Source organism: Phalaenopsis equestris, unplaced genomic scaffold (assembly GCF_001263595.1).
Source record: "Phalaenopsis equestris unplaced genomic scaffold, ASM126359v1 Scaffold000202, whole genome shotgun sequence".
In the NCBI taxonomy this organism is placed as follows: domain Eukaryota; kingdom Viridiplantae; phylum Streptophyta; class Magnoliopsida; order Asparagales; family Orchidaceae; genus Phalaenopsis; species Phalaenopsis equestris.
Window position 1 is genome coordinate 1931159 of NW_018164644.1, and position 6668 is coordinate 1937826.

Here is a 6668-nt window from a genome sequence, read left to right on the forward strand (position 1 = left end):
GAGAGAGAGAGAGAGAGAGAGAGAGAGAGAGAGATTATCCAAAAAATAGTTCAATTACAATATCTGGCTCAATTGTAAGAAGTGTTATTTTATTCAGCACTCTAAGAAATAGAAAATGTCAGAATTTTGTGGTTTTCGCAGCACTCATAAAGTGTTACTCATGTTGAACACGACTTTAATGATGTTTCAAATGAAAAATTTTTAAGGTTGTCCTCCAGTCATTGGTCTGTGATGCAGAATGAGATTGTTGACCTCATTTTGAGGTCCTCCATTCTTTATATATCATAGGATCTAGCCTTAAGATTTCTCTATTTTGGCTCTCTTAGAGGACTACACTCGGACCCACACCACTTAGAAATTAAAGTCATTTCTTCGCTCGTTGCAGTTTCATATGGACGGTTTCAGATCCTCAACATTCGATTGAGTGGATCGAAAATGCGACATACTGAAGCTCAAATTGATCTCCTATAGAAATTTGAAAGACATAGGTGGACACTGTGGCGCCATGTTTGACTCGCCACTGCGAGCGATGTGTTTGACTATGGTTGTCGTTTAGGCGAGGAACGGTCATCAATTCGCTCGCAATTCGCTCGTTAAACGGCTCCGATTGGGTCAAAATAATTTCATTTGACACGCAGCGCGCGAATCGAAGTTAATTTGACGCGATCGTCGATGAATTTGTCCGGATGGCGAAACGGACCACGCTGTCGCATCCGGAATGTCGATTTTAGCTGTGGAGGATACTCATTTTGTTGGGGCGCCCCGCACAAATGAATTGCACAAAATTTAATATTTTTTTTAATAAAAAAAATATATAATAATTTTTTTTAATATATTTTTTTAATAAAAAGTTTTTTTCTTAATCCTAAATCTAATCTCACTCTCACATTCCTCTCTTCCTCCTCTTGGAACCCTTCTTGCCCTAACCGGACATTTTCATCTTCCTCCCTTTTCTTGACCGGATCTCGAAACTTCTTCTAGTTCTCCTGTGATCCCTTTGTCTCCGATCTTAACCGACCTTCACCGCCGGTCGCCTTGCCGGCAACACTTTTCTAACAAACTCGCCCCATCGATGGGCATCCGTCTTTCCCTCAACTATAAATACCCCATTGCGGAAAAATTTAGGGAGTTTTTTTTCTTTGGCGATTTGAGGAATTTTTTTTAATCTGAGATTTTCTTTGTGAGCTATTTGGAGAAAGTTTCCCGGTTGGATCTCCTTTTCGTATATTGAAGAAGGCAGTTCGGTTGGCTGACGATTCCTTTCTTGATTATCTTCCTTCATTCGTGGGACCTGGAAATCGTTTTGCTTATTATTTCTAAACTTACATTTTCTGAAAACACTTGGAGGTAAAGATTTCTTCTCCTTCCTTTTCTGGTTTGTGGAATATATAATTTAAGATTTTTTTATAGGATCTTAACAAGATTGTCTCAGTGATCAAAGTTTTGATGTTTTCGGTTTACATTATATGTGGTTTCTTGAACATTGAACATAATTTCATTTCTCCTTTAAGAGGAAGAGAGATTGATTCAGATATAATGGTTTGCTATTACCTCTCTTTTAATCAAGAACGAAAGCTGAAGAGCAGGGGATGTCTGTATTAACTCAATTCCCACCATACATGAGTTTGTAGAAGCTTTAGTGTAGTAATGTAGATTATATTTGCATGGTGTTATTCTTTCTAAGGGCATTACGGATTTCCAGTGAATTAAAAGAAAAAAAAAGGAGGAACGGACTGCGGTGTAATAATTTGAGTGGCTAGATGTTAGTTTGGCTTTGAATATGTTCATGTAGTAATAAGTATAATCCTTATATATATTCGTATTAGTGCTTTGGGTTTGTTCACCTTTTCTTATACAGTGGCATATTTTCTGTGGATTTAGACTTTCTTTTCATATACCCTCCCTCATTCAATATTACAAATTAAAATCTCAGTATTGCTTTGAAAATCGAGTCATTGGTGCATACATTTAGCTAGTGGATTATCACATTGAACTGATTCAAATTTTATTTGCAATATTTTATATCTTCTGGGTAAGCATGAGTAAATTGTTTTACTTTCTTTATGTTCTCATATGTTATTTAAAAAAAAAAAAAGATATTGCGAAGTTATTTAAAAAAAAAAAAAAACGAGTTAAAGGGTTAAAAAATGAAAAACAAAAAAATCTTTAATGGTTATGCGTGAAAATCCGTATAGTGGTAGGAATGTAAGAAATTGAAAGTTTACATGTTACATATATAAATACATAAGAATTGGATGGTATGTTTGCAAATATCCCCTAATTTTAATGTCGTGATATTCAAATATAAAATTAAAGCCTTCTATTTTCTCCATTAAAGTGATATACAAAATTTCAAGAAGTTCAATCATTTTGATCCTTAGATGATGAATTTCATTGCATAAGAATAAAGCATATTTTTAAGTTTCATATATGTGGTGCATTCCTATACAAACTTTTACAATCTTATGTTGAGTAATATTCTTCTACAAATTTTTCTGTGCGCCTTTGCGAGGTAAACCTGGTCGCGGTCAAGGCATTGGAGGAGCATGAATTTACCCTGGAGCAGACAAGACGAGACGACATAAAACTTTGCATCGGTGAGATCAATCCAAAACAACTTGGCTTTTATTTTAAAATCTTCTCTAAACTTTTAAATTCTTAATATAAATATTGAAACATTTAAATTTATGAACTTTCAAACCCATATCAACAATAACAAACACCAATTCAAGCACATTGTAAAGAACACATTAAATATCTGTAATAAGTCATTTTAGATATGTTCTATTCCATCTCTCTCTTCTCTTCTCGGGACGAGATAAAGACGCGGTCAAGTGATAATTCGTCTCCGAGCAGCGGTCGAGACTGCAACAGATGGTGGCAGAAGGAACTTCAACCGAGCTTCGATAGATTTAAATAACATACCTATAGGACGTTGAGGTTGTTCGTCTGCCACGACGTAAATCCTCGCACTATCTTTTAGGACTTCATACGATTTCATATCGTACGATATAAGTCCTAAACTTTTTAGGATTCCGAGGTCGTCGTCTGGTACGACATAATTCCTCATATTTCCTCGGGTCATTTACATATGAAATATAGATATAAGCCCCGAATATCTAAATAATTTACAGGACTGAAATATCACATAATTTCTCTTTCAAAGACTTAAAGCCAAATCATAGGTTAGTTTGAGATGTCACTGAATATTCTTCAATATCTTCGACATCTCTTAATTTTTGTTCTTTTGGATTCCGAAAATAAATGTTCCTATTTAAACCTATCCCATTTGACTTTTCCTATGAACAATCGTGGAAACCTGAATGTTGAATTCTTGAAGACGAAACCTCTGATTATTATCGAGAGTTTTCTTAGGTGACTTCGATTGTCTAAGATGTAATTAACTATAGGGGTTTGTCTCTATAGGGAATTAAGAACCCATATTAATCTAAACTCTGTCTAATCTGTGTATTAGATAGGAGAATTTGTTGGCTATAAATTCGCAGACCAAAATAGAGTCATAAACTTTTAAGTTTAGATAGTTAAGTCTACTAATAAGTGATACGATCATCCTTCTAGATGATATAACATTTATGATATCATGCTCAGCTTTTTAAACTATTAGATATATGAGGTTTATTTGGTCTCATCATTTTTCAAAAATAAAGGATATAATTTTTACAAAATTAAAATTACATTATATATTATACTAAATTTAAATTTTAAAGTTTTATTTTCAAAAAAGAGAAAAAAAAATTGCCGACAGAGATGTGGACATTTGTTTTCCTTAATTTCTTTATTTGCTTATTCTAGTTCATGTTTATGATTTAAGGTTGTTTCTTCTTTTATTTACTATTTTTACTTCTTATATTTCACACTTTATTTTTTTACTACTTGCACTTACTCTTTTTTATTTTGTATACTATTTTTATCTATTCTTATAAATTCATTTACTCTTGATGCACATAGCCTCAGTGGCTGTGTCGGTTTCCCTATGGGTATTATCAACATGGTCAATATATAGAAGAAGAGAGTTACACAACACCCCACCATATATGCTAGGACTATTGTGATGACAAACTATACACCACTCTAATTCATATGGTAGATTCACTCACCGAGTCTCAAAAGTACCATATTCCATCGCCAGGCGCTATATTTCAACTTTTGCCCACATTCCGTATAAGTTCTTCTACTTTTTTTTGTCCAATTGTGTCAGGCGTCACACGATACATGCACATTGAGCTCATCAGAGATGTGTAAGTATTTTAGAGCACAAGAAAATGCACTTAAATCTCTATTTTGCTTTATAAGTGCAGATTAATTTTTTTCATATTTTATCTATCCAAGCAAGTTGTTCACGTTAACAAGGACATCATGCAGAGCAAGTATGATGCTCCATAGTTTATCTTAGAAGAAGATTATGATTGCAACTTGAGATATGTGATTTATAAAGTTTGAGATAAACCATAAATAAAAATATTAACTTGTAAAATTATATCCATCAAATTGATTGATGCTCTTAGTATAAAAGAAGTTCTCCTGTTTGCCTATACATCATTCATAAATTAGGAAAAGTTTTGAGGCTAGAGGGGTAGCATGTTTGCTTGATATATTCATTGGCATACACAAAATGATTAAAAGATTTCTATGGGTTGGGGAGGACGTCTTAATCCAGTTGTGTAGACCTTGGCCTCTCCTAGGAGAAGCAAAATTGAGTTCTAGAATGTGGGGACTTGACTCCTAACTACACACTAAAGGTGTGCTTCACATAATAAGTACAAGCAAAAGACACAAACTACTTCCTGAGCACTGAGGCACACCATAAGTATGAGCTAATCTTATACACTTCAAACTCACCTCATAGAGGGGATTAATTATCAATCCAAGTGGTGTTACTGAACACACTATCATTTGAGCACTGAGGCACACCATAAGTATGAGCTAATCCTATACACTTCAAACTCACCTCATAGAGGGGATTAACTATCAATCCAAGTGGTGTTACTGAACACACTATCATGAATAGAGGGTAGTTTGACTTTATGGTGGTGCCTAGTGCCACCATCATGCCTATGGTTCACGAGTTCATTACAGATATGAAAGAACACATGGACTATAAAGTCTTTGATAAAGGCAAATGGGTCTCCTTTAATAATTGTATTATCAATGATGTATATGAGCTTCCTAATTACGACACTGATCAGTTTATTTAATTTCTTGATAACATCCTAGCTATTAAGAAATTTTAAATTTAACATGGTACGACTTGGGAAGTCCAATGGAAGAGTTGGAAGGAAAAATTATAAATTTCATCACCTGAGCTTTGACATTGGAAAGCTTACTGTTCTTTCATTTATGTCAAGTTATTACCATGCTCTCATGTGAGCGAGATAACTAAAGATCTGGCTCCATTAATTTATGTGATCCATAAATTAGTGATGATCGACATCGGTCATCTAATCATGAGTTTTATTCTTTATATCACTCATGGAAGTACGACTATCAAGATCAGTTATCCCTCCTTTATTTACTCCATCTGTGAGAAAACTAGAGTCTTGGGGGAGCTCAGGGAAGAGAAATTCTTTTGTAAAAGTTTTTTCACCAAGTAGCTTATTCGCTCTTATAAGAGCTCCGGTGAGATCACCCTAGATTCCCAATAGGTTTCTACTTCCACTCCATCTTGAGCCAAGTGGATGTTATTGAGAGAAAATGCAGCGCCCTTGGGTCATAAGGTCGATCACATGGAGCAACAACACTTTTGCCAATATACATGGAAGTATGAGAATAGTAATGCAATGACACATATATTCTCTTAGCACATGGGAGTTAGCCATGTACGCTTCTTGAGCTACTACCCTACCCGTTAAATTCAGAGGATGGACCCAACGCAGGTATCGGGGACGACAATAGCAACAAAAGCACCATCGACATGTTAGAAGAGTGCTGAGGGAGATTTCTATATTTTGTGTTGTTTGTTTTATTAGTTCTGATGTTTGTGAGAGTTTGTTTGCTATTTGCCTTATATGTGATTTTAGAGATATATATATCAAATTTATGTTTTTTTTAGTATAAATTATTTATAACTTTAGTTCATTTTCTTGTAACTCGTATTTGTTATATTCTATTAGTCTATTCTTGACTATTTGTGTTTTTTGTTTGCGTCTCTTTTAAGTAATAAATTCATTTAAGTATGTATGATTGGAAGATTATAGTAGAGTGATTAAATTAAGGTTATTCACTTATGAGTTGATCAATGAGTATGTTAATTAAAGGGAATAATAAACTTGTAAGAATGATTAAAATTCTTTTTGAGCTAATAATAACCAATCAATTTACTAAAAGTAATAGATCTTTTTGTTTCAAAAAATCAAGTTACACACAAACATAATTGGCTAAATTCTAATTTAACTAATAATTAATATCAAAGTTTTATAAATATCAATTTGTACAATTTAAGAAATATTAGTACCATTTAAACAATAATACTTCAAATTGAAACAGACAAAGTGGAGTTGATTAAAGTAAGAGAATATAAGGTATTCAATATAATTTATAGACTTTATTAAAAATAGCTAATGCCAAAAAAGTCATTATTAAGAGCTAAAAAGGAAGATGCTTGACGATGAGTCTAATATACAAAATTTGGTATTATTTAACTTCTTTAA